Source organism: Thalassophryne amazonica, chromosome 6 (genome assembly GCF_902500255.1).
Source record: "Thalassophryne amazonica chromosome 6, fThaAma1.1, whole genome shotgun sequence".
NCBI classification, from domain to species: Eukaryota; Metazoa; Chordata; class Actinopteri; order Batrachoidiformes; family Batrachoididae; genus Thalassophryne; species Thalassophryne amazonica.
Genome location: NC_047108.1, coordinates 17,662,038 through 17,688,761, shown reverse-complemented (window position 1 = coordinate 17,688,761; position 26,724 = coordinate 17,662,038). Strand labels below are relative to the sequence as shown.

At 44.5% G+C, this 26,724-nt stretch overlaps 1 protein-coding gene across 1 annotated transcript in view; it reads left to right on the top strand.

The window, feature by feature from the left end:
* The first annotated feature begins 1,408 nt into the window (after window positions 1-1,408).
* si:ch211-169p10.1 (FERM domain-containing protein 4B) overlaps window positions 1,409-26,724 on the top strand; it is a 90,010-nt gene continuing 64,694 nt past the window's right edge. The window contains exon 1 of the mRNA XM_034171831.1: window positions 1,409-1,710. The gene's annotated coding sequence lies outside the window, so the exon portion shown is untranslated. The remainder of the gene's footprint in view (window positions 1,711-26,724) is intronic.

Here is a 26,724-nt window from a genome sequence, read left to right as displayed (position 1 = left end):
ATCAAGTCCACTGGATTTGTTCTTCTCCAGGTTCTTGATGGTTGTCCTGATCTCCTCCTCCAAAGATCTCTTCCCGTCTGCTGGTCCTTATAGTCACCATGCCTCTGTCTGTCTGTCTGTGTTTGGGTCCTAAAGTGTCTCTTCCAGACTGCAGCACTCTGACGTCAGGGAGCGTGGCTTCAATTCTTTACTGGAACCACCTTCAAAAAGGATTTTACATCCAAACTGATTCTGCTGCTTGCTGTAGTAGTACTGGTTGTCATAGTAGTATTTGTAGTGGTGGTAGTACTGCTTATGATATTATTTGTGATAGTTGTGGTAGTTATACTGGTTCTGGTTGTAGTACTTGTATAGTACACCTTGTGGTGGTATTATTTGTGGTACTATTACTTCTGGTGGTAGTAGTACTTGTGGTAGTATGTAGTACTAGTTGCAGTAGCAGTTCTTGTGGTAATAGTATTTGTGGTAGTACTGCTTGTGGCAGTAGTACTTGTGGTAGTACTGTTGTACTGGTTGTGGCAGTAGTACTTGTGGTAGTATTGTTGTACTGGCTGTGGTAGTGTTTCACTGGTTGTGGCAGTAGTACTTGTGGTAGTACTGTTATACTGGCTGTGGTGGTAGTACTTTTATACTGGTTGTGGTAGTAGTACTTGTGGTAGTACTGTTGTACTGGCTGTGGTAGTAGTACTTGTGGTACCACTGTTGTACTGGTTGTGGTAGTAGTACTTGTGGTAGTACTATTGTTCTGGTTGTGATAGTAGTACTTGTGGTAGTACTGGTTGTGGTAACAGTTCTTGTGACAATAGTGTTTGTGGTAGTACTGTAGTACTCGTTGTGGTAGTAGTACTTGTGGTAGTACTGTTGTACTGGCTGTGGTAGTAGTACTTGTGACAATAGTGTTTGTGGTAGTACTGTAGTACTCATTGCGGTAGTAGTACTTGTGGTAGTACTGTTGTACTGGTTGTGATAGTAGTACTTGTGGTAGTACTGTTGTACTAGTTGTGGTAACAGTTCTTGTGACAATAGTGTTTGTGGTAGTTTTGTAATACTCGTGGTAGTACTGTAGTATTTGTTGTGGAAGTAGTACTTGTGGTAGTACTGTTGTACTGGTTGTGGTAACAGTTCTTGTGACAATAGTGTTTGTGGTAGTTTTGTAATACTCGTGGTAGTACTGTAGTATTTGTTGTGGAAGTAATACTTGTGGTAGTACTGTTGTACTGGTTGTGGTAACAGTTCTTGTGACAATGTTTGTGGTAGTACTGTAATACTCGTGGTAGTACTGTAGTATTCGTTGTGGAAGTAATACTTGTGGTAGTACTGTTGTACTGGTTGTGGTAGTAGTACTTGTGGTAGTACTGCTTTTACCGCACGCGCATGTCCGTGGGCGTGTGATCGCGTGCCCGTGGCGCGAGCGCGCCTCGTGGTGCTGATGGGAGCTTCGTTCACGCACACGCCGGCTGAGGATGATGAACGGGTGACTGATTAACACATCGATCACCTCTTAGAGCCGATGATCGATCCGCGATGATCGATCAGTCGCTCTGACCAGCTGAGGCGCGTCCTTTATCAATGACTTTGATTATCGATTCCACCTGACGTGCGCAGCCGCTGGCGGGGAGCTGTGGTGGATCTGCACAGGATTGGATCGAAGAGAGACCCTGACGTGTGAGCGGAGCGCCGCGGGTTCGAGTCCCGGCTGCAGGAGATCAGGTAGTTTTCGCTGCCGGACTCCGTTTAGAAGTTTGACTTTTTCTGGATTGCTCTGTGTTCTGTTGTCACCTCAGAAAACTGATCACGTCTTCTGATCTCACTAGAGATTTTCGTTAACTCCGTGCACAGAAAACACGCACTGAACCGTTTTTTAAAATAAAAATCTCTCTAGTTTTGACGCATTTTTAAGTATTTCTGCGCTAAAATGACCGCGGAAGAAGCTGGTTAATTTGCGGTTTGGTGGATGACGTTTGGTCACCGGTCGACCGTCTAACTACATCCAACCGACTTTATTAATGTGCGTGCGTGCGTGCGTGCGTGTGTGTGTGTGTGGGGGGACTCCACCCAGTGCCACGTGTTTGTGTGATGTCGTTGATGGTTCCGTGTGGATTTGAGGCGTGTGTTGGTCTGATGGTTCTGGTTCTGGTCCTCAGTGGAGAAACCTGTTTTCGTTTCTGTGAAAACTCAAGAGTGTCAACAGATGGAGAATTCTGTTTCTCAACACATTTATTATGACCCTTATTTATAAATTCAAATTTTAATTGATTTTGTTATTATTATTTCTTTTAAAGTATTTCAGGGTATTTGTAGCTCAAGACTTTATTTAATGTTTTTGGATTTTTTTTTTTCCCCAAGACCCTGTGTAAGATTTCCGCAGCCCTTTGTGGGGCCCTGACTCACAGTTTAGGAACCAGTGGGTTTGTTAATAAAAAACAAAACAAACCCAAGAAACAGTTTGTGAACGTTGACTTGTGGCAGAGGTTAAAGTTCAGAGCACTGAAAGTGTCAGGCTGAGATGGAAGAAAGGAAAATCAAAGGAAGAGAAGTCACAAATAAAGTGAACGTGTTCATAAAAGTGAAAGCAGAAGTAAAGAGGGAAAGAGCGAGTGGAAGGTTGAAATGGAGGAATAAAGGAATACTTGAAGGAAAGAGGAGGTTCAGGACCAGAATGTGACAGAAAGTCCATCAGAACTGTTTAGACCATGAGCCAAAACCAGATGAGGAGATAAAAACATCCAACACAATCATCCTGCAGCACCAACACCTGTCCAACTGTGCAAAGTCCAAAAGAACCATCGGACCGTAAACAGTCATCCGATGACTGATGGAGGAACACGAATCCTCCTCGAGGAAAGTTTGACATTAATAATGTTTGAATGCAGCAGATCGGATCAGCGGGAAAATCAGGAATTCTCCAAGAGAGGAATCAGACTTGGGCGGCACAGTGGGTTAGTGGTTAGCATTAGCATTGTTTCTTCACAGCAAGAAGGTCCCAGGTTCTCTTCCTACCTGGTTCTTTTTGTGTGAAGTTTGCAGGTTCTCCGGTGTTCCATCTTCATCCCACTTCCAAAGGTTTGGAGAACTGGAGACTTTAAACTGAGTGTAGGTGAGAGTGTGTTTGACTGTATGATGGACAAACGAACATGCTGTAAAATTTAAAAACATTTACATTTGTGAGCATGTTAATGTCACAGAATTCCACGAGATTTTGCGCAAATCTTCAGGAAAATCCTGATAAATAAAGATGCAAGAATAAATTCAGTTTAATGTATTTACAAAGAGTTAAATAAACATAAGTCACGAGTCAGTTTAACTTTAACCTATCTGCGAGTTTATTTAACCCTAACCTACCCATGAGTGTGTTTAAACTTTAACCAACCCACAAGTCAGTTTTACCCTACGCCTACCCACATGTCATTTTTTACCCTTAAACTACCCATGAGTCTATTTAACCCTTAACTTACCCATGAGTCAGTTTTTCCCTTAACCTGCCTGTCAGTTTAAACCTTAACCTACCCATGAGTCAGTTAAACCTTAACCTACTTAGGAGTCAATTTAACCCAACCTAACTGTGAGTCAATTTAACCTTAACTTGCTCATGAGTCAGTTTAAACGTTAACCAAGCTCAAGCAGGAGTGGAAGCGTGTTTACAAAACAGTGTGGTTGCTGGTCAAACGAACGGCGTGTTGACACCACAATGTGTAGCAGCGGTCTGCAAGGGTCCAAAATGGTGGTTGTGATCATGTTAGCTTAGCCATGTACTGTGAGTGTTTTTTTTTTTTTTTTTTTTTTTTGATTTATTGATTTTAAATAATACACATTATGTGAAGAATAAATCATTTGTTGCCACCTGCTGGAAAAAGGAACATAAAAGATACATTTATTTCAAGTAATTAACTTATTCAGGTTGTAACTGAGACAGCTCGCGAGTTAACTAGCGTAGGTCACTCAATGCAACTAACCCATGAAGTGAAAAAAATATGTAGCGATTTAAAAACTGATTTCAGCTTGTCTGTAAATGTATTTTGTGTCGTGTTTTCGTGATTTGCGCGACGCTGACTTTACGATGTCACAAATGTCTCATTCAGAAAATGTAAGTTTTATTTTCCTGTTGCTGACGGGTTCTGGGACTTACTGATTCTAACAAACCTGCCATATGTGCTCAGTGAGACTGTGCGTTTGGACGGGTGGGGCAACATGTTAATGTTTTTGGGACCAAAACCATCTCGTTGACTTCATTAATCGGTTCATTCATCTAATGGCTCCACCAATCCGTAATCCGTGATCAGCGCGAGTGACTTTAAGCTGCTTATGGACTCTTTGGGGCTTTTCTCACTTTGACTATCAGTTCTGTGTGTTCTGGTTCTGGTGTCCAGAACACAGGAAGTACTGCACACTAACAGGTTCCTTAGAGACCAGCTTGTAGGACTTTTCTTATGTATCTTGATGTTAATTCATCTTGCGTAAGATGATGTAACATGATGCTATTAGCCAGTGGTTTAGTCAGCAAACTGAATAAAATTCTGAAATGTTCCTGAAGATCTGGTCGGTTTGATGAACACGTTAAAGTTTATGGAGCTGCCCTGCGACCGCTGGGATAGGCTCCAGCTCCCCACGACCCGATCTCGGCTAAGCAGTTGAAGGTGTGTGTGTGTGTGTGTGTGTGTGTTTGTGTAGCCCTAGAGGCGACAGTCAGTACTGCAGTTGGTGTGCCCGCTTCATTCCAAAAGAGACATTAAATTAAGTGCTTTATGTTCGACCACAACTCAATAAATGTAAAATGTCTGTTGAAAGACTGTTTAAAAAAATAAAAATCATTTATCAGAATAAATTAATTAGTTTGATTTTTTAATGTATGATTTGTTCTATTTAAAGTGGGAACTTGAATTGTCTGAAAAGGAAGAAAGCAATATAGCTATATAGAATCAGAATTCTGAATTCATGTCAAGAAGAAAAAAAAATCTACTTTTGAATTTTAAATTATCATCATTATTATTGTTTTGTTTTGTTTTTTTCCCCAGTGCAACAGTTAGCAAGCTAACAGTTGCTTAAAAAAGGGGGGAAAGTGCATTCCCCATCCTCAAATGTAGGGCTTCGTACATTTGATTTTAGTTCAGATTTGCAAAATAATAATAATAATAATAATAATAAAATGGTCAATTACAGATGGGTCAAGAGTTTCAGGTTTCAAAAACATTTCACCAAAAGATGTTTGGAAAGTAGTTTTAAATGTTTGGAAGGGTTTATTTAGGTTAAGTTAGCATAATTTATTAATTTCTGTAACACCCCCCCCCCCCCCCGATTCCGCCCATTTATCTGGATCTGAAAATATATTTCCACAATAATCAATAGTAATCCCACATTTCATTCAAATCAGATGTTTTGAGCAAGTTTGAGTTTTTATCAGAAGGGCTTTAATATTTCTTTACTGCTTTTTGTGGATTTTTCTCTCACCAATTAGACTATTATAATGAAGTTATAATTAATGAAAGTGTTCTCATTTTTAAGCACTTCTGTGGACAAACCAACACACTAAGGAGGTTAAAACATGACAAAAAAAAAAAAAATTACCATGTTAAAAAGTCTAAAAAATAACATTTTAAAATCCAAACCTTTGAGCATAACTTTATCTGGAAATGAATGTTTCCTTGCACGAATAAAGTTATGAGTTAATTAATTAGTATCCAGAAACAGTGATGAATTGTGAGTTATAGTTAATTAAAGATGAAAGGATTTGTGACGTCACACGGTGCAGGCGTGCCTATTTTTTCTGGACCGAGCCCAAAATGTGTGCGATGGTTCTGTTAGAAAAACACACACACACACACACGCGCGCGTCTCCTGACACCGCCCCGGGGTTGAAAGGTTATTGGCTGGCTGGCTGCAGCTTTCAGCCAATAGCGTGCGAGCGCTGGGAGTTGGGATTTTGTGCGTTGTTGCCATGCGGAGAATCTGCGTCTGCCTGCTGACCTACATTCTGCCTCAGCGCCCACAGAGTGGAACACACGCGTGGAACGTGTTGCTGGTGGAACTCACAGCGCTGTGTTTGGCTCAAGGGCACCACGGCAGCAGCAGCTTCATCATTTATTGATGCTGGGGGGGGTTTTTGTTTTTTTTTTTCTCTGAGGGACGTTAATAATGTGTTTTTATTCCCGCTGCTGCTGCTGTTTGTTTGTTTGTTGGCAGGAAAAACAAAACTTTGGGAAAAGACTGAATTGGGCCTTGAATACAAGCCTTTAAGTTTGGATTGTAAAAAATCCAGTCCGGGCTCATAGTTTTGATCAAACATCCTGTTCGTGTTGAGGGGGATCGAGCGGATATGGTCAGGGGTTTTACATGTTGTCATGGTTTCATTAGATGCATTAAAAAAAGACCAGATTTTCACAAAACATGATCATTTTTAAAATTAACTCATTGTTGATCTTTTTGAGATTAGATCAAAAGTTTCACAGTCGACTGATAAATTTTCCCAAGAAAAATTAGCATTGTTACCCAGACTAATCACCAAAACCTGGACCAGACCAAAGGTCACCAGGTTAGTTCTGGGTTGTCTCAGTGACATTTGGACAGACAGATTGGTGGTGTGACCAGTCCAGAGACCGGTCTCAAGTGGTACCACAATTGCATGGCATCAAAACGAAATGATTTGTTTGTACTGGCGTACACAGTCTGATGGAGGTTTGGGATGTGTCAAAAGAATACTGGAAAACAAATCTATTTTTTCCGTGCCTCACGGCCCATGACTGCTGGGATAAGCTCCAGCCTGCCCGGGACCCTGAACTGGAGTAAACGGGTATAGAAATGGATGGAAATCTGATATTTCAATAAAAAAAATAAATAAATAAGCGACACCATGTGGAGACAAAATAATAAATACATAAATAAATAAATAATAAAAATCATGAACCACAATTATACTTAAAGTACACAGATTGTCCAAAATGGGCCTTCCAGAATCTTTTATCTCAATGGGCTTTAGTTTGATTTCAGGTCAGGTTTGGATGGTCTGACCTGATCTCTTTGTTGGGTTTGGGTGGTCTGAACTGAAACTTCTGTTGGGTTTGGGTGGTCTGACCTGAAACATTTGTTGGGTTTGGGTGGTCTGACCTGACAGCTTTGTTGGTTTTGGGTGGTCTGACCTGAGCTCTTTGTTGGGTTTGGGTGGTCTGACCTGAGAGCTTTGTTGGGTGGTCTGACCTGAAACCTTTGTTGGGTTTGGGTGGTCTGATCTGAGAGCTTTGTTGGGTTTGGGTGGTCTGACCTGAGAGCTTTGTTGGGTTTGGGTGGTCTGACCTGAGACCTTGTGTTTTGGGTGGTCTGACTTGAGACCTTCTTCAGGTTTAGGCAGTCTTACCTGAGCCCTTTGTTAGGTTTGGGTGTTCTTACCTTCTCTGATGTGGGTTTTGTTCTCTGGTGGTCTTGATCATATCTAGTATAACAGTTGGGTGATCTAACTCTAGGCATCATAAACCGGACTAACACACCGTTATCCCATCAGCACAGGGTTCAAGGAGTTATCCTGTTATCCCAGCAAGAGTTAACAGGATTTTGTCCCCCAATTTTCTAGGCAGAGAACAACCTCCTCTTCCTGCTGAGTTTTACTGTTAACTGTGATTTAGTTTGTTTGTTTTCTGACTGTGAGGATTTTAAGTTGTTGATTTTGTGAACATTGGCTGAAGTGTGGACTCACCGAGGGCTCCTAATCTGCTTACTATTATTATTGGGTTTTTTGTGCTTTAAATCATATTTTTCTGAGGCTCTGTGTCATTGGGGTTGGACTAGCAACCTGTGGTCCACGGGTCGATCCATCACTCTGCCTGTCAGTGTGTTTCAGCTACTGCTTCCTGTTTATTTCCACACTGTAGGTCACAACCTTCAGGCTGAAACATGTGCTTCAGTCTGCAGGGAAAAAATGTAGGTCAGCCCGTGTGGCAGTGTGTGTGTGTGTGTGTGTGTGTGTGTCAGTCAGAGAGAATATGATGTTTTGATTGAAAATTAAGAACTGAAAGATAAAACTCAAATTTCATCAGCGACCTGCTGACCTTTTCCTGACCCCATTAAATCTCATTTAGTCCCGTCATCCTCCTGTTTTGTCTTCATGTTGCTCTCTTCATTCTCTCAAAATTCAATCAGTTCCACCAGATTTCAGGAAGGACACTTTGATTCAGACTGGATAAAAGTAAACAGGGACAGGACTAGGTTCACCTGTCACTTACTGTGTGGAGTTTATATGTTCTCTATGTGTCTGTGTAGGACACACACATGCACGTTACTTACAAGCAGTGGTGGGCACACTTCCGATAATCTGATAACAGATAATTATCGAAGATAATGTTTTCTTTATCGGATTATCTTTTTAGATAACTTTAAAAACCATTATCTTCCAATTATCTTCCAATTAATCTTTGTCCGATAACTTTTAAACCGATAAACAAAATAAACAAAGCTGAACAGTGACAAGCATTTTTAAAATTAGTTTAGCACTCACCTGTTAAAAGTTTTGTAACAGACGCACAGCTATAACCTTTGCAAACAGAAGAGAGCCACTTGTATAAAAAGCATCTTAATCCTTTGCAGACAAAGGAGAAACAGCCCAAAAGAAAAAAAAAAAACATTTCCTTTAAAACATACCAATAGGCTGGTGATATCACCTAAATCATCCAGAGGCAGACATTTTTAACTTATGGTTCAAATTTTGTCATGTCTGAAGTTTTATTAAGTGAAAATATCAGATATATGTTTTAGTTTTAAAGTAATGTGCTAATTTTTAAGGTTTTGTGAGCACATCCTGTGACCCGCAATGCATTTTGGGTAGGATGATGTAATCTCAGTACATCATGACAGGACAAATGCATTTCAGACACTCTGTTCAGTCTCCACGGACAACAGCATTAAACTCTAGTGCCTAAAACTCTCTTGAATATATTCTCTGCGTTTATAGATGTTGGTTTCATTTGCGTTTGTTAAATTCCATGCATTTTAAATGTAGCAGACAGGGATTACTGTATCTGGAATTTTGTTTTCAAGGACTCTACTGCCATCTACTGGTCAGTAGTGTTCACTAAGCGTGTGGGAACCAGTAGATAGCAGTGTTCTATTTATTTTGACCCCGGTTATGTCAGATGATTGTCAAATCAACTTTTTGGCTTTGCAAATGGCTTTTTGTGTGTGCACTGAATGTATACATTATACAAGTTTCACTTTTTTAATGGAATTACAACCTTATTTCTTTTTCAAATTCTCCCATTTTTTGCATCCAGCCTTATTTCCTTTAGAAATTTCCTTGACAAATAATATCAGTCTATTAGGACGTCAGGTTATGTGTTACACATATACATGTGTGTGTATATATTTTCCAACTTATTCCCATTGTTGAAACTTTTCATTTTCTACCTGAAAGCTTATTAGATGAGTGTGTTCAGGGCTCCGTTTGTCATAGCCAACTGCCTGTAAAGTTTTTTGGCAAGTTATAACTTTCTAAACAGCGTAATTTGTAATGAAATCCGCTTCGTTTATGCGGCTCTTTCGGCACCATGTTTGTTTTTTCAGAGACAGCAGTAAGCTCCTCCTACCCCTCCAAACAGAGGGATTTGTAGCCCTTCGCCTTCCCCTCCGCCTCGCTCCAAAAAAGAGAGACTCAGCCAGTGTTTAGCAGAGGCACTTTTACCCAGAATCCTTTGTGATCTGTCTGTTTGTTACAAAACCTCAGAATTAGTGCATTATTCAACATTAAAAGATATATGTTATATTTTAACTTTGTACAAATGACATAATTGACATTAATGGAGTTATTCTATCGGTATTAATGTTATTTATAATCAAAACCATAAGTCAGCATGACTTTATTTTTCAAGTCCTGCGCCTGACCGGAGTGTCGTAATTGATAGAGAGTTGGCTTTATGGCTGCTCTCGGAGTGCCTCTGTGCTGGGAGCTCTGTAGTAAACAAGGTCTCAATGTTAGGGTCTGTTGTTGTTTTTAATATTATACGTAAGCTATTAAATTTGTTCTACTACTAGTTGTAGATGTGTCAGAGGTAATATTGGAATTTATCTGTTATCTGTAACTTCCGATACATTTTTGGGTGGTTTATTGTTTTATCTTTATCAAAGATAACTTTTCAGTTATCTGTTATCGAAGTTAATTTTTTGGTTATGTGTGCCCACCACTGCTTACAAGTCTGCTTAAATCTTAACCACGGTGGAGCAGGATTGGATTTTTGTGACCAAAGTTTTATTTATTTGACTTTATAACAAATAAAACACCAAGAACTAACCACATCAAACAAAAATAAAATAAACATACCCAGGCCCAGGACAACTCCACCAAAAGTGCCACACCCGCACCCTCACGAAACACGACTCAAATCTTACCAACATATCACCAAGGGTCACAACAAATGGGCTTTAAGGTCAACCACTACTTGATTCCACAGACTGATAGTTTCTTCTTTAGCATTATTTAAACTTGTAGTGGACAAAACTAAATATTCTCCATCTGTAAAAGACAGCAGTCACTAATGGTGAGACATTGGATGTGAGCGTTTCCACCTCACTGCTACCTTCTTCTTGGCGGCAGTTAAACCGGCCAGGAGGAGCTTTTCTTGTGCTTTACGTAACTTACGTTGAGACATGTCAGTCAGCAACAGGACCACATGTGACAAAGGAATATTAATGTGTAAAAACGTGGACAAACTGTTTCTTAATACCTACCAAAACCAAACACACCCGGACACTCCCAAACCAGATGAATTAATGTACCCACAGAGTTTGTGTGGCACAGGGTGCAGTTCGGGTCCGCTTTGAGCTTCATATTGTAGCATTTACGAGGGGCCATGTATGTCCTCTGGATAAAGTTCAGGTGAATTTGCTGATGACCCAGGTTCTTGGACAAACAAAGCACAGAGTTCTAAACTGCTTCCTGTCAAAATCAGGAGGTAAATTAGGAATGTCGGTTCTCCCGCAAGCATCCAGATGTAACTGTTGTGTGGGCCGCCAGAAGAGGAGGTACTGCTGGCCCACCACCAGAGGGCGCCCTGCCTGAAGTGCGGGCTTCAGGCACGAGAGGGCGCTGCCGCCACGGACACAGCCGGGAGCGACAGCTGTCACTCATTAATTCCTGACAGCTGTTACTCATTCTTCATCATCGCACTCCATAAAGACCAGACGTCATCTCCACCTCATCGCCGAGATATCGTACTTCATTGGAGGTAATATCCTCAGCCATTTGTGTTTACTTATAAGCTGTATATTGTGAGTGTTTGCAGGAGTACCGGTCCCTCTTCCTGTGGAGGCTGAGTGAGTGCAGGACGGCACTCTTTTCCTCTGATGGATCATTGTAAATTCATCAGCATATTGAGTGAGAGCTGGAGGTGGCATTCCCACCGTTGTTGTTACTGGGTGTGCACACACCTACACTTGACTGTCTTTGTTCTCGCCAGCAGTACCAGATCCGACAGTCGGGGACGGTGATCACCTGGGAATTCGGGACTTGGCGGCTCCAGTATTCACCAGGTTCGGTGGCGGCGGAAATCGCGTGGTTCCGGCTCTTCTCAGGACAGACGTCTTCTATCCTCGAGCCTGCCCACACGTCACCTCTGTGGACTGACTGTAATCTTATTCTGAGATTGTCTGTATGTTCGTTGTGCTCCTTCACAACATTAAATTGTTAATTTTTGGCTCATCTATTGACCGTTCATTTGCGCCCCCTGTTGTGGGTCCGTGTCACTACACTTTCACAACAGTAACGGGACCTACATCTCTTCTAGAATGTGCACATATAGTCTAGAAATGCGACCCTGAGATCCACAAGTGCTGTTCACCAGTTTAAGGAGTGGGTGGTCTCTAAGTGGGTTCTGCCATGGTAGCTTGTAGGTTTTCATAGCAGTTCTCAACTGGAGATTCAGAAAACCTTCATTGTTGAAGATTGGAGAACATGGATTCCAGATGGACTTAATCCCATACGTTTTTTTAGCACAGCGCCAGACTGCAATAATATAGAATGGGACCAGACCGAGCCATACATTTGTTCTGAGGAACACTAGCGAATAATATCACCTTAAGTTTTAATGGGCCTGCCAGGGATTCCTCCAGTGGATGCCACACCACCTCCACTGAATCATTACAACATCCAACCAAAGGGCATCGAGTAAAAGCCCAATTGTAAATGCTAACGTTTGGGAGTGATAAACCCCCTGCCGACCTACGGGGCTGAACCGTAGAACGTCTGAAGCAGGGACCTTTTGCCTTCCATATAAATTTAGTGAGCGCTCTGGGTAATCTATCCCAGTAACGGAATGAAGGCAGACGTGGGATCATAAAGCTAAAGAAGTTGATACGAGGGAGCACATTCATTTGAATAATTGAGACACACGATCTAAGGGAATTGGGCAAAGAGGACCATCTCTCCAAATCAGATGCAATCCCGGATAAGGCACTCATAATTATTTTTAACAACAGAGTGCAGAGAAGGAGAGACCTCAATCCCAAGATATGTAAAAAATTTTAACAACAGCGATGCCGCCGGTAAAGTGATATCTCTCACTTGGATCATTTGATGGCAAAAAGGCAGACTTATCTCAATTAATCTTATAGCCTGATATATCACTGGAACCATTGAAAATGGTTAAAATGTTAGGGATGGACCGACCCCACATATAAAAGGACATCGTCTGCATACAAAGATATACTATGTTTAGTGCCATTCACCATTACAGGGTTGATGTTATCGGATAGACAAATTATTTGAGCCAGAGGCTCTGGAGAAAGTGCATATAGGAGAGGGCTTAAAGGACAGCCCTGTTGGTTTACTGTAAAGGGTTTTGATCATGTTCATAAAATCAGATCCAAGGCAGATTGGAAACATGTTAACAGAGCAGTGGACATGTCGGTCCTAGTCTGGGCCAATGGAGTGTGCCTATAAACCTGGACCAAACCGAGACCAAACCAGCGCTTCTTATTAGCCGGTATCATAAATGATAGATGGTGTCAGTCGTGGTTTGTTCCAGGACTGTCTATTAGCACCAGTGCCAGTGTTCTGTGCTGGTTTAACTCGGGTCTGGTTCAGTAGTGTCTGGTGTTTTAGTCCTTCTTTGGACCAGGACTTTCAGCATTTCTTTTTTTTCATGGGTTTGGGGTCATGTTTTCTGCCATGTTCTGGCCTTAATGTTGAGCCAGGGGGCTATTTACAGTTTTGTTCTGTTTTCTGACAAAAAGACAGACAGATGGATGCTGATTTGACTTTGATACACAGAGGTGGTTACAGGTTGTTCAGCAACTTCTATATCAACACATCAGCTGTTTGGAGGTAGGTGTGTGTGTGTGTGTGTGTGTGTGTGTCTTTTATTCTTTGACTGCAGTAGAATCGGAGCAGGATCAGATGCTGTTTGGTCCACAGACCCTGAATACTGGAAGTGTCAGCGCTGCACCAGTAGAGGGCAGCGCTTTGCCCAGCAGGCTCATTGGGTCTGTCTCTGCTGTGACCTCTTGAGATCCAAACACTGTTTGACCTGTGACAAACCGGTTCTGTCCATCTGACATCTGACAGGCTGACATGAGTGAAACCCAGGTCGTGACCTGGTTGAAATCCGGTGTTGGTGACGAGGGCTCGCTGGTTCACGGAGCCCATACAGGCTGCAGGATTGTGTCATGTTCACGTTTTGATTTTAAACAAACTGTTATGTGTCACCGGGCTTTGGTTTGTTTGAACTGTGTGTTAACCTGCTGCCGTCTTTGTAAAACATCTGGGTATCAGTCTTGACCAGTCACTATCACACAGCCAACTAGCAACTCAGTACCTGGCAAATCCAGTGCGAAACTAAAGTTTTTATATCGCCAGACCAGATGTTTCCACCCTGAAATAAAATCTATTGATTTCTGTGTTGATTCAATGTCACTATGATGATGCCAGAACTTCTTGGTCCTCTGATCTTAACAAGATGCTTCAAAATTGTGTGCAAACCATCAGAACAAAATAGTTCGATACATCCTCGCTGTCCCTGCCGAGACCCACACAGGTCAAAATACTCTGAGTTAACAGCTAAAAATGAACTTGGTGCATAATATTTTTCATAGTGCGGCCCTCAACTATCTACCATCCTCCTTTTGTCTAAATTCCTCTGGCGACAGTCCTCCAACAAAATCCTTCAAACATACTGGTGGTGCCGCCGCCCGGAAAAGTCAGTTAGCAACAAGGCGAGTTTTAAAAGACAGTCATTTTTATTCAGTCAGCTAAAGGAAGAGGAACTCAACCCTTTTATTTGTTTTTAATGTGATTTTTAGTCCAAAAGACAATCTTATCTTCATTGTTTTCTGGTCCATATCTCGGTGATGAATTTGCTAATAAATATGTTGTCGTCTACACCTCAACAGGGATACAGTTGGTATTTATTTTAATTTATTAAGATCTTATTGTTTTCTGTTCTATTTGTACTTATTTTATTGGCATCCCAGTGTAAACTATATATATATATATATATATATATATATATATATATACACGGTGGCTTGCAAAAGTATTCAAGTATTCAACCCCTTGGTATTTCACGCATTTTAATTTATTTATGCCATTTCAAATACAAAAAATAAATCAGGCTTCTCAATATAAAAATTTATAAATTTATCTTCCTTAAACTCAAAGTCAATGTCATGGTCTGCCCTGGTCCTTTGCTCTTTCTTAACCTTGTGTGTATTGTAGTTTGTCTGTTTTTCCCCCAGATGGCGTGCTGCAGAGCCTAAAGTTTGTCCTGTAGAACTATAAGAGGGGGACTCCCCAAACTAAGTGGAAATACTTGGTTAAGAGAAATACATTTGAAGTCCTTCATGCAGACTTTGTTTTGCAATCAAATTCATAAAAAAAAATTACACACAAAAGGTAGATAACAGTAAAGGTAAATATCAATGAATCAAAATTGAGGTAGTGGTGCATTTCACTGTTTTTACATTGCAATTTTACAAACATAAAATGAATGTATTCAGACAGGAAGGCAAACTGAGTTGTACAGGACAGTCAGCTGCTTAACAGTTGAGAACATAAAGTAGCTGAAGAAAGGGATTAAATAAACAGAGATGGCCAACACATATACAGGGCTGGAAATTTGAATCTGCCTGGTCATACCCACAGCCGACTATTTTTGGAGTAATTTTCAGTTCAACTTAAAAAAAAATGGTACCAGTTTGTTCCCCATGTCATGAGGATTCAGAATATACGAGGTCTGTCCATAAAGTATAGGTCCTTTTTATTTTTTTCAAAAACTATATGGATTTCATTCATATGTTTTTACGTCAGACATGCTTGAACCCTCGTGCGCATGCGTGAGTTTTTCCACGCCTGTCGGTGACGTCATTCGCCTGTGAGCACTCCTTGTGGGAGGAGTTGTCCAGCCCCTCGTCGGAATTCCTTTGTCTGAGAAGTTGCTGAGAGACTGGCGCTTTGTTTGATCAAAATTTTTTCTAAACCTGTGAGACACATCGAAGTGGACACGGTTCGAAAAATTAAGCTGGTTTTCAGTGAAAATTTTAACGGCTGATGAGAGATTTTGAGGTGACACTGTCGCTTTAAGGACTTCCCACAGTGCGAGACGTCACACAGCGCTCTCAGGCGGCGTCGTCAGCCTGTTTCAAGCTGAAAACCTCCACATTTCAGGCTCTATTGATCCAGGACATCGTGAGAGAACAGAGAAGTTTCAGAAGAAGTCGGTTTTAGCATTTTATCCGGATATTCCACTGTTAAAGGAGATTTTTTTAATGAAAGACGTGCGGACGGGTCCGCGCGTCGGCTCGCAGCCGCCGCGACGCTCCGCCACAGGAAAAACACCTCTGTTGGAAGCCTTAAGGACAAGTTGGAACATGTCCAGCTGTTAAACAATTTCTCATACTGAACTCCACTGAAAGCCATCAAAAGCCGCCTGGACCCGTCCGCACGTCTTTCATTAAAAAAATCTCCTTTAACAGTGGAATATCCGGATAAAATGCTGAAACCGACTTCTTCTGAAACTTCTCTGTTCTCTCACGACGTCCTGGATCAATAGAGCCTGAAATGTGGAGGTTTTCAGCTTGAAACAGGCTGATGACGCCGCCTGAGAGCGCAGCGCGACGTCTCGCACCGTGGGAAGTCCTTAAAGCGACAGTATCACCTCAAAATCTCTCATCAGCCGTTAAAATTTTCACTGAAAACCAGCTTAATTTTTCGAACCATGTCCACTTCGATGTGTCTCACAGGTTTAGAAAAAATTTTGATCAAACAAAGCGCCAGTCTCTCAGCAACTTCTCAGACAAAGGAATTCTGACGTAAAAACATATGAATGAAATCCATATAGTTTTTGAAAAAAATAAAAAGGACCTATACTTTATGGACAGACCTCGTATATAGTTTTTAGGGCTACATATTATAGTTTGGGAGTTTATCCCGGACAGACAGAAAGACAGACAGAAGTGGCAGCATGAAAAGCACATGGTACAACACTGTATGGTCTTACATAAATGGCTATTTTGGGGGTAAGTTTCAGTTCAACTTTTAAAAAAAGGGCACCAGTTTGTTCCCCATGTCATGATTCAGACTATATATAGTTTTTAGGGCTACATATTATAGTTTGGGAGTTCGTCGCACACGGTACAACACTGTATTGTCTTACATAAATGGCTATTTTGGGGGTAATTTTCAGTTCAACTTTTAAAAAATGGTACCAGTTTGTTTGTTCCCCATGTCATGAAGACTCAGAATATATGTAGTTTTTAGGGCTACATATTATAGTTTGGGAGTTTATCGCACATGGTACAACACTGTATGGTCTTACATAAATGGCTATTTTGGGGGTAAGTTTCATTTCAACTTTTAAAAAATGGTACCAGTTTGTTCCCCATGTCATGAGGACTCAGAATATATGTAGTTTTTAGGGCTATATATTATAGTTTGGGAGTTTATCGCACATGGTACAACACTGTATGGTCTTACATAAATGGCTATTTTGGGGGTAATTTTTAGTTTAACTTTAAAAAAAAAAATGGTACCAGTTTGTTCCCCATGTCATGAGGATTCAGAATATATATAGTTTGTAGGGCTACATATTATAGTTTGGGAGTTTATCCCAGACAGACATACAGACGTAGACCTTTATGTATATAGCTGGAAAAGGTCTCAGCCTCAACTATATCTAAATTCTGGGTCTGTTAGTGAAGCTTAGGGCTACTGGCCGGCGATCACCTTAGTTCTTTCTCTGCTTTCCTGTTGATTTACTGCTGATGAATTATATCTTAGGTGTAGATTTCAAGCCGACTGATTCTGCTCTTTTTCTCTCTGTCCCAGGTGCAGCGGGAAATGTGTGGGAGTGGCGTCTATGGACAAAAAACTGTTGGACTGAGCGAGATGCCATGCCTGAAGCTGATGCACCAGATGTTATTGATTTCCTGTTTTCTGTTTCTTCAGCTTTGTTAAACTTTGTAAAAACCTTGTAACTGTTAGAATGGCCCAAGCAGAGGGTCGCCCCTTTGAGTCTGGTCTGGTTGAGGTTTCTTCCTCAAATCATCAGAGGGAATTTTTCTTACCACTGTCGCCGTTGTTCTTGCTCTGGGGGTTGGTAAGGTTCGACCTTACTTGGGTGAAGCGCCTTGATGCAGCTTTGCTTCCATTTGGTGCTATATAAAATTAAATAAATTGACAATTGAAATTTTACAAAATAAACTTGATCAATCAATCAATCAAGGCACCATCACAAACACGGACCGCAGAGCAAAACATGAGGAATCACTCTGAAAGGTTTCTGTGTGTTTTTAATGAGTATGAATTTAGCCACACGAAAGAGAAAATAAGTGGTGGACTTGAAAGTCTCCACAGAATCTGACTGTTTTTTTTTTTTTTGGTGCAGGGAGATCATTCCGCAGAACAGGGGCATGATAAGAGAAAGCTCTGTGCCCCGCAGACTTTTTATTCACCCTAGGGACACAAAGCCCGGGCCGGTACATAGGGTTTAATTAGGTCAGCTAGGTAGGGAGGTGTCAGTTCGTGAACAATTTTATAGGCTAGTTGCAGAACCTTAAAATCTGATCTCACTGGGACAGGAAGCCAGTGAAGAGATGCCAAAATGGTCAAGCTTTCTGCTTCATGTCAAAAGTCTAGCAGTAGCATCAATTGGAGACCCAAATGCTGGACTGCGGTAAACCAGAACATAGAACATTACAGTAGTCTAATCTAGAAGAGACAAACACATGAATCAGGGTCTCAGCATCAGCCATAGACAGGATGGGACGAATATTTGCTATATTTCACTGGTGGAAGAAAGCACTCCTCGTAATATCGCTAATGTGGAGGTCAAAAGACAATGAAGGATCAAAAATTACCCCAAGGTTCTTCACTTTGTCAGTGTGATGTATGACACACAAGCCTCAGCTAAGCGTTAACTGGTCAAATTGATGCAGATGTCTCACTGGACCAAGAACCATCATTTCAGTCTTACCAGAGTTTAAAAGTAGGAAGTTGCTAGACATCCAGCTTCTCACTGATGCAAGGCAGTCTTCTAAGGATTCTATGTGGATGAGATTACCAGGAGTTATCGGCATGTAATACTGAGTATCATCAGCATAGCAGTGAATGGTAACCCCAAAATGCCGCAATATGTGCCCAAGGGGTGCTATATAAAGGGAGAAAAGCAGGGGGCCTAAGACGGACCCCTGAGGAACACCAAATTTCATGTCACTAAAGTTAGAGGTAGCGTTTCTGTACAAAACACAGTGAGAATGACTGGTCAAGTATGACGTCAGCCATGCAAGGGCACTCCCAGTAATCCCAAAATAATTCTCCAGCCTACTGAGTAGAATATGATGATCCACAGTATCAAATGCAGCACCGAGATCTAACAGCACCAGAACCGTAGTGGTGTCCGAATCCATTACAAGCAGAAGATCATTCACCACTTTAGTGAGAGCTGTCTCTGTGGAATAATATTTTCTAAAAGCAGACTGCTGTGGCCCAGAAAGATTATTCTCAGTAAGGTCCACCAGCTGCTGTGAAGCCACTTTTTTTTTTAACAGACTTTTAGAGCAAAATGATAGATTTGATATCAGCCTATAGTTTTTCAATACACTAGGGTCAAGATTAGATTTCTTAAGTACTGGTTTAATCACTGCAGATTTGAAACATTTAGGAACAGATACAGAGGTTAATGAGATATTAATAATTTCCGGCACAGTCGGCCCAAGAGTGGGCCACAGGTTCTTAAACAGTTTTGTTGGTATAGGATCAAATAAGCAGGTTGTGCTTTTTGTAGACGTTACTAGTTTCATCAGCACACCTCGTGAGATACTCTCAAATTCTGTAAATCTAGGTAATACCTCAGTAATGGTGCCCACCTCAATAGCAGGGTGTAGTGGCTGGGTTAAGGCATGCTGGGATATATTTAACCTAATGTCGCCTATTTTCTTCACAAAGTAATCCAAGAAAGAACAACAGCACACGCTCTTGTTCCGCCCACAATGATTTCTATATTCCAGTTTGATCTTCCAACCCCAAAAAAGGAGAGCGACTTACAGGTGGTTGTCCATGAATAAGTGGTGCCACCATGTTGAACAAGAACTTTGAGTTATGCTTGTTTTTGTTGATCAAATCAGAGTAATAGGGCCACTTTGTAGCCAGTAATGCATGCTTATAGTCTAAGACAGCATCATGCCACGCAAGGTGGAATACCTCTAATTTATAACTATGCCATTTCCGTTCTAGACCTCTAGCCTTATGCTTAAGGTCACGCAAGTAGTCACTGAACCAAGGTGATTGTGTTTTGGGGAGTGTGGTTTTAATATAGGTAACGCAATTATGTTGAGTGTAGTTTTGAGTGCTGAGTTTAAACTATGCACAAGACTGTCTACTGATTGGGCATTTGCCAAACGTGAAGCTAAGATATCAGGCAGTCTAGCTTCAAGTTCAGTCATATTTGATGAGTTGATACATCGCCGTAGTGATATATAAGGCTGCTTTTCCACTAAACATGGCAGTGAAACTGTAAACCTAATAAGTGAGTGATCAGAGACCACCAAAGCAAGAGGGATGATGTCAGTATTCGTGACAGCAATACCACATGCAAGAACCAAATCAAGGGTATTTCCACTAATGTGTGTCGAGTCCTGAATGCATTGCTGAAATCCGAATGCATCCACAATTGCCATAAATGATTTGCAGAGGGGATCAGAAGGCTTATTTATATGAATTTTAAAGTCACCAATAATTAGAATGTTATCTGCACTCATTGACAAGTTAGAGATAAACACACCAAATTCATCTAAGAATTCAGCATATGGGCCAGGGGGCCTATATACAGTGACAAAGTAATACGGCTGATTTTATTCTTCTGACCTTGGCAATACATAGCATCGTGGGCAGAGCGGAGAATCAGATGCTCAAATGAGTTATATTTGTGACCCCCCAACAGCGAATAAGCTAAACCTAGATTTATTGTTGGGAAAGTGTAGTGACACGGACCCACAACAGGGGGCGTAAATGAACGGACAATGAAAGAGTCCAATATGAACACTTTACTGTTGTGAAAGAGCACAACCAAAACACAGAGGATTACAGAATTTATGCAAACAGTCAATCCACAAAGGTGACGTGTGGGCAGGCTCGAGGATAGAAGACGTCTGTCCTGAGAAGAACCGGAACCACACGATTTCCTCCGCCACCGAACCTGGAGAATACTGCAGCCGCCAAGTCCCGAGTCCCCAGGTGGCCACCGTTTCCGAATGTCGGATCTGGTACTGCTGGCGAGGAGCATAAACAGTAAGATGTGGGTGCGTGCACACCCAGTAACAGCAATGGTGGGAATACCACCTCCACCTCTAATCCAGAAAACTGGCACGTGCAGTAGTAATGCGTACTTATCAACAGTTTGGCGTGGGGAGCAAAGATGTCAGCTCTCCACGTATTACAAACTCAGCCTCCAGCTGCGAGCACTCACAGAACTGACTGCAAACAATACAGAAGCAAACACTGTCTGAAAAGACAAAACAACGGCTGAAAAAGTTACCTTCACAGGTAGATGATATCTCGGCAATGAGGTGGAGATAACGTCCGGTTTTTATGGAGTGGAATGATGAAGTGATGATGGGTGACAGCTGTCATGAGATAATGAGTGACAGCTGTCACCCCCGGCTGTGTCCGTGGCGGCAGCGCCCTCTCGTGCCTAAAGCCCGCACTTCAGGCAGGGCGCCCTCTGGTGGTGGGCTAGCAGTACCTCCTCTTCTGGCGGCCCACACAACAGGACCCCCCCCTCAACGGGCGCCTCCTGGGGCCCGACCAGGCTTATCCGGGTGACGGCGGTAGAAATCGGCCAGGAGGGCCGGGTCCAGGATGAAGCTCCTCTTTACCCAGGAGCGTTCTTCGGGTCCATACCCCTCCCAGTCCACCAAATACTGGAACCCCCGGCCCATTCGACGGACGTCCAGGAGCCGGCGTACAGTCCAAGCGGGCTCCCCGTCGATGATCCAGGCAGGAGGCGGCGCCGGACCAGGAGCACAGAGGGGTGAGGTGAGGTGTGGTTCAATCCGGGAGACATGAAAAACAGAGTGGATCCGCAGTGAAGCCGGGAGCTGGAGCTTCACTGCAGCAGGACTGAGGATTTTGACGATCTTGAATGGTCCAATGAACCTGTCCATCAGTTTGGGGGAATCCACCTGCAGGGGAATGTCCTTGGTTGATAACCACACCTCCTGCCCGGGCTGGTATGCAGGGGCCGGGGACCGCCGGCGGTCTGCATGGTCTTAGCCCTCGTCCGGGCCTTCAACAAGGCAGAACGGGCGGTGCGCCACACCCGACGGCACCTCCGCAGGTGGCCCTGGACCGAGGGCACACCGACCTCTCCCTCCACCACGGGAAACAACGGGGGCTGGTACCCCAGACACACCTCAAATGGGGAGAGGCCGGTGGCAGAAGACACCTGACTGTTATGTGCATACTCGATCCAGGCCAGATGGTTACTCCAGGCTGTCGGGTGCGTGGATGTCACACAGTGGAGAGTCTGTTCCAACTCCTGGTTGGCCCGTTCTGCCTGTCCGTTCGTCTGTGGGTGGTACCCGGACGAGAGGCTCACGGCAGCCCCCAGTTCTCTGCAGAAACTCCTCCAGACTTGAGAGGAAAACTGGTGACCACGATCCGAGACTACGTCAGTTGGTATCCCATGCAAACGGACGACGTGGTGGACCAGGAGGTCAGCAGTCTCCTGGGCCGTTGGGAGCTTCGGGAGGGCCACGAAGTGGGCCGCCTTGGAGAATCGGTCCACTATTGTGAGGATGGTCGTCATACCCTGGGACGGCGGGAGGCCCATGACGAAGTCCAGGCCGATATAGGACCAGGGGCGATGAGGCACTGGAAGCGGCTGGAGAAGTCCTTGGGTCCTCTTGTGGTCTGCCTTGCCCATGGCACAGGTGGTGCAGGCCTGGATATACTCCCGGACGTCGGCCTCCATAGACGCCCACCAGAAGCGCTGCTGGACAACTGCCACGGTCCTTCGCACCCCTGGATGACAGGAGAGCTTGGAACCGTTACAGAAATCCAAGACTGCAGCTCTGGCTTCTGGTGGGACATACATACGATTCTTCGGTCCAGTTCCGGGGTCCGGGCTCCGTGCCAGGGCCTCCCGGACGGTCTTCTCCACGTCCCAGGTGAGGGTAGCCACGATAGTGGACTCCGGAATGATGGGCTCCATCTTCGTGTACCCGGGACAAGGCATCTGATCTTTGGTTCTTGGTCCCAGGGCGATAGGTGATCCGGAAGTCAAAACGCCCAAAGAACAGTGACCAGCGGGCTTGCCTGGGGTTCAGCCTCTTGGCGGTCCTGATATACTCCAGGTTCCGATGGTCAGTGAAAACCGTGAACGGCACAGACGCTCCCTCCAACAGGTGTCTCCACTCCTCAAGAGCCTCTTTCACAGCAAGGAGTTCTCGGTTGCCGACGTCATAGTTCCGTTCAGCCGGGGTCAACCTGCGAGAAAAGTAGGCACACGGGTGAAGAACCTTATTGGTTTCTCCGCTCTGGGATAGCACGGCTCCTATCCCTGAGTCAGAGGCGTCCACTTCAACCACAAACTGGCGGCCAGGGTCGGGCTGCACCAGAACTGGTGCAGTTGAGAACCGACGTTTCAACTCCCTGAACGCGGCTTTGCACCGATCCGACCAGGTGAAGGGGACTTTTGGAGGGGTTAGGGCTGTCAGGGGGCTAACTACCTGACTGTAGCCCTTAATAAACCTCCTGTACAAATTTGCAAAGCCGAGGAACTGTTGCAGCTTCCTACGGCTTGTTGGTTGGGGCCAATCTCTCACCGCCGCAACCTTGGCCGGATCAGGGGCTACGGAGTTGGAGGAGATGATAAACCCCAGGAAGGACAGAGGTGCGGTGAAACTCACACTTCTCGCCTTTCACAAACAGCCGGTTCTCCAACAACCGCTGCAGGACCTGACGTACATGCTGGACATGGGTCTCAGAGTCCGGAGAAAAAAATGAGTATATCATCCAGATATACGAAGACGAATCGGTGCAGGAAGTCCCGCAACACGTCATTAACCAAAGCTTGGAACGTCGCGGGGGCGTTAGTGAGGCCGAACGGCATGACCAGGTACTCAGAATGACCTAATGGGGTGTTAAATGCCGTCTTCCACTCATCTCTCTTCCGGACCCGAACCAGGTGGTACGCATTCCTAAGATCCAACTTGGTGAAGATTTTGGCTCCATGCAGGGGCGTGAACACTGAATCTAACAGGGGCAATGGGTATCGATTGCGAACCATAATCTCATTCAGCCCCCTGTAATCAATGCATGGACGGAGTCCGCCGTCTTTCTTGCCCACAGAAAAGAAACCTGCACCCATCGGGGAGGTGGAATTCCGGATCAGCCCGGCAGCTAATGAGTCCCGGATGTAGGTCTCCATTGATTCGCGCTCAGGTTGTGAGAGGTTGTACAGCCTGCTGGACGGGAACTCAGCGCCTGGGATCAAATCAATGGCACAATCGTACGGACGGTGCGGGGGAAAGGTGAGTGCCAGATCTTTGCTGAAGACGTCAGCAAGATCGTGGTATTCAACCGGCACTGCCGTCAGATTGGGAGGGACTTTGACCTCCTCCTTAGCATGTAAACCGGGAGGAACCGAGGATCCTAAACACACCCGATGGCAGGTTTCGCTCCACTGAACCACCACCCCAGACGGCCAATTAATCCGGGGACTGTGTTTCAACATCCAAGGGAAGCCCAAAATCACGCGGGAGGTAGACAGAGTCACAAAAAACTCGATCTCCTCCCGATGATTTCCAGACACCACCAGAGTTACAGGTTGTGTCTTGTGCGTGATTAAAGGGAGAAGGGTGCCATCTAGTGCCCACACCTGCAATGGCGAAGGGAGCGCCACCAGAGGGAGCCCTGCCTCCCTAGCCCATCTGCTGTCTAGCAGATTCCCTTCTGACCCCGTGTCCACCAGTGCTGGGGCTTGAAGGGTTAAATCCCCGCTCAGGATTGTAACTGGGAGTCGTGTGGAAATATGTGTATGTCCCACGTGAATGTCTTGGCCCACCCTAAGCCCAGTTTGTAGGGGCGGGCGTTGGTGTTTAACCGATTGGGGCAGTCACTTAGCTGATGCTTACTCGAGCCGCAGACAAAGCACTCCCCGCGGGCCAGCCTCCTCTGTCTGTTAGGTGGTCTAAATGTGGCCCTGCTTGTGTCCATAGCTTCGTCAGCAGGGGGAGCTGTAGCCACACGGAGCGTTGAGGCTGTGGAGCGTGAGGAGGGCGGAACCTTTTCAGACCCGGAAGGGAGAGGGACGGCGCGTGCCCAGCCACGTCCTTCGTCTCGCTCCCGACGGCGTTCCTCTAACCGATTGTCTAACTGTATAACGAGATCAATAAGCCCATCTAAATCCCGCGGTTCTTCTTTGGCTACCAGGTGCTCCTTCAGGACCGACGACAGTCCGTTTATGAAGGCGGCGCAGAGCGCAACGTTATTCCAGCCGGACCTCGCAGCCGCAATGCGGAAGTCGACTGCATATTCGGCTGCGCTCCGGCGCCCCTGTCTCATTGACAGCAGCACAGTTGACGCAGTCTCTCCTCTGTTAGGGTGATCAAAAACCGTTTTGAACTCCCTCACAAACCCAGTATAAGTGGTAAGGAGCCGTGAATTTGCTCCCAAAGCGCCGTAGCCCAAGCGCGTGCCTCACCACGAAGCAAGTTAATTACATAAGCCACCTTACTGGCGTCAGACGCGTACATTATGGGACGTTGTGCAAAGACGAGCGAACACTGCATGAGAAAGTCCGCGCACGTCTCCACACAACCCCCGTACGGCTCTGGGGGACTTATGTATGCTTCAGGGGATGGTGGGAGGGGGGGAGGGGGTCGTTGAACGACCAGAGGAATGTCTATGTTCTGCACCGGGTCGGCAGGAGGAGGAGCTGCAGCAGCACTCTGAGCGCGCGCTTCCACCTGCGTGGTGAGAGTCTCCATCCTGCGATTAAGGATGACGTTTTGCTCGGTCATCAGATCGAACCGAGCGGTAAAGGCAGTGAGGATTTGCTGCAACTCACCAATCACGCCTCCTGCAGACGCCTGTGCACCCTGCTCTTCCATTGGTTGTCCAACAGATGGTTGACGCCCCTCGGGATCCATGACGTGGCCGAGATATCCTGTTGGGAAAGTGTAGTGACACGGACCCACAACAGGGGGCATAAATGAACGGACAATGAAAGTCGAATATGAACACTTTACTGTTGTGAAAGAGCACAACCAAAACACAGAGGATTACAGAATTTATGCAAACAGTCAATCCACAAAGGTGACGTGTGGGCAGGCTCGAGGATAGAAGAACCGGAACCACACGATTTCCTCCGCCACCGAACCTGGAGAATACTGGAGCCGTCAAGTCCCGAGTCCCCAGGTGGCCACCATCTCCGAATGTCGGATCTGGTACTGCTGGCGAGGAGCAGAAACAGTAAGATGTGGGTGCGTGCACACCCAGTAACAGCAATGGTGGGAATACCACCTCCACCTCTAATCCAGAAAACTGGCACGTGCAGTAGTAATGAGTACTTAACAGTTTGGCGTGGGGAGCAAAGACGTCAGCTCTCCACGTATTACAAACTCAGCCTCCAGCTGCGAGCACTCACAGAACTGACTGCAAACAATACAGAAGCAAACACTGTCTGAAAAGACAAAAACAACGGCTAAGAAAGTTACCTTCACAGATAGATGATATCTCGGCAACGAGGTGGAGATGACGTCCAGTTTTCATGGAGTGGAATGATGAAGTGAAGATGGGTGACAGCTGTCACCCCTGGCTGTGTCTGTGGCGGCAGCGCCCTCTCGTGCCTGAAGCCCGCACTTCAGGCAGGGCGCCCTCTGGTGGTGGGCCAGCAGTACCTCCTCTTCCTGCGGCCCACACAACATTTATAAATAAGAGCAACGCCCCCACCTTCCTTTGCATCATGAGGGACGTGACTAAATGTGTACGGTGGTGGGCAGGCCTCATTTAAGGGGAGGACAGCTGCAGGTTTAAAACAAGTTTCACATAACCCAATCATATCTAAGTAATGATCCATAATCAGATCATTCATTAATATTGATTTTGAGGACAGTGATTTTATGTTCATGAGACCCAGACTAAGGACATCATTGGAGTTGATGGTTGGACTGTTTGTGTTTTGGGGTGGTTCCAGAGTAGCGTATATAAGATGCCTGGAAGTAGGTTTAGGTTTGAGACATTCCACGTGAGTTGTTGGT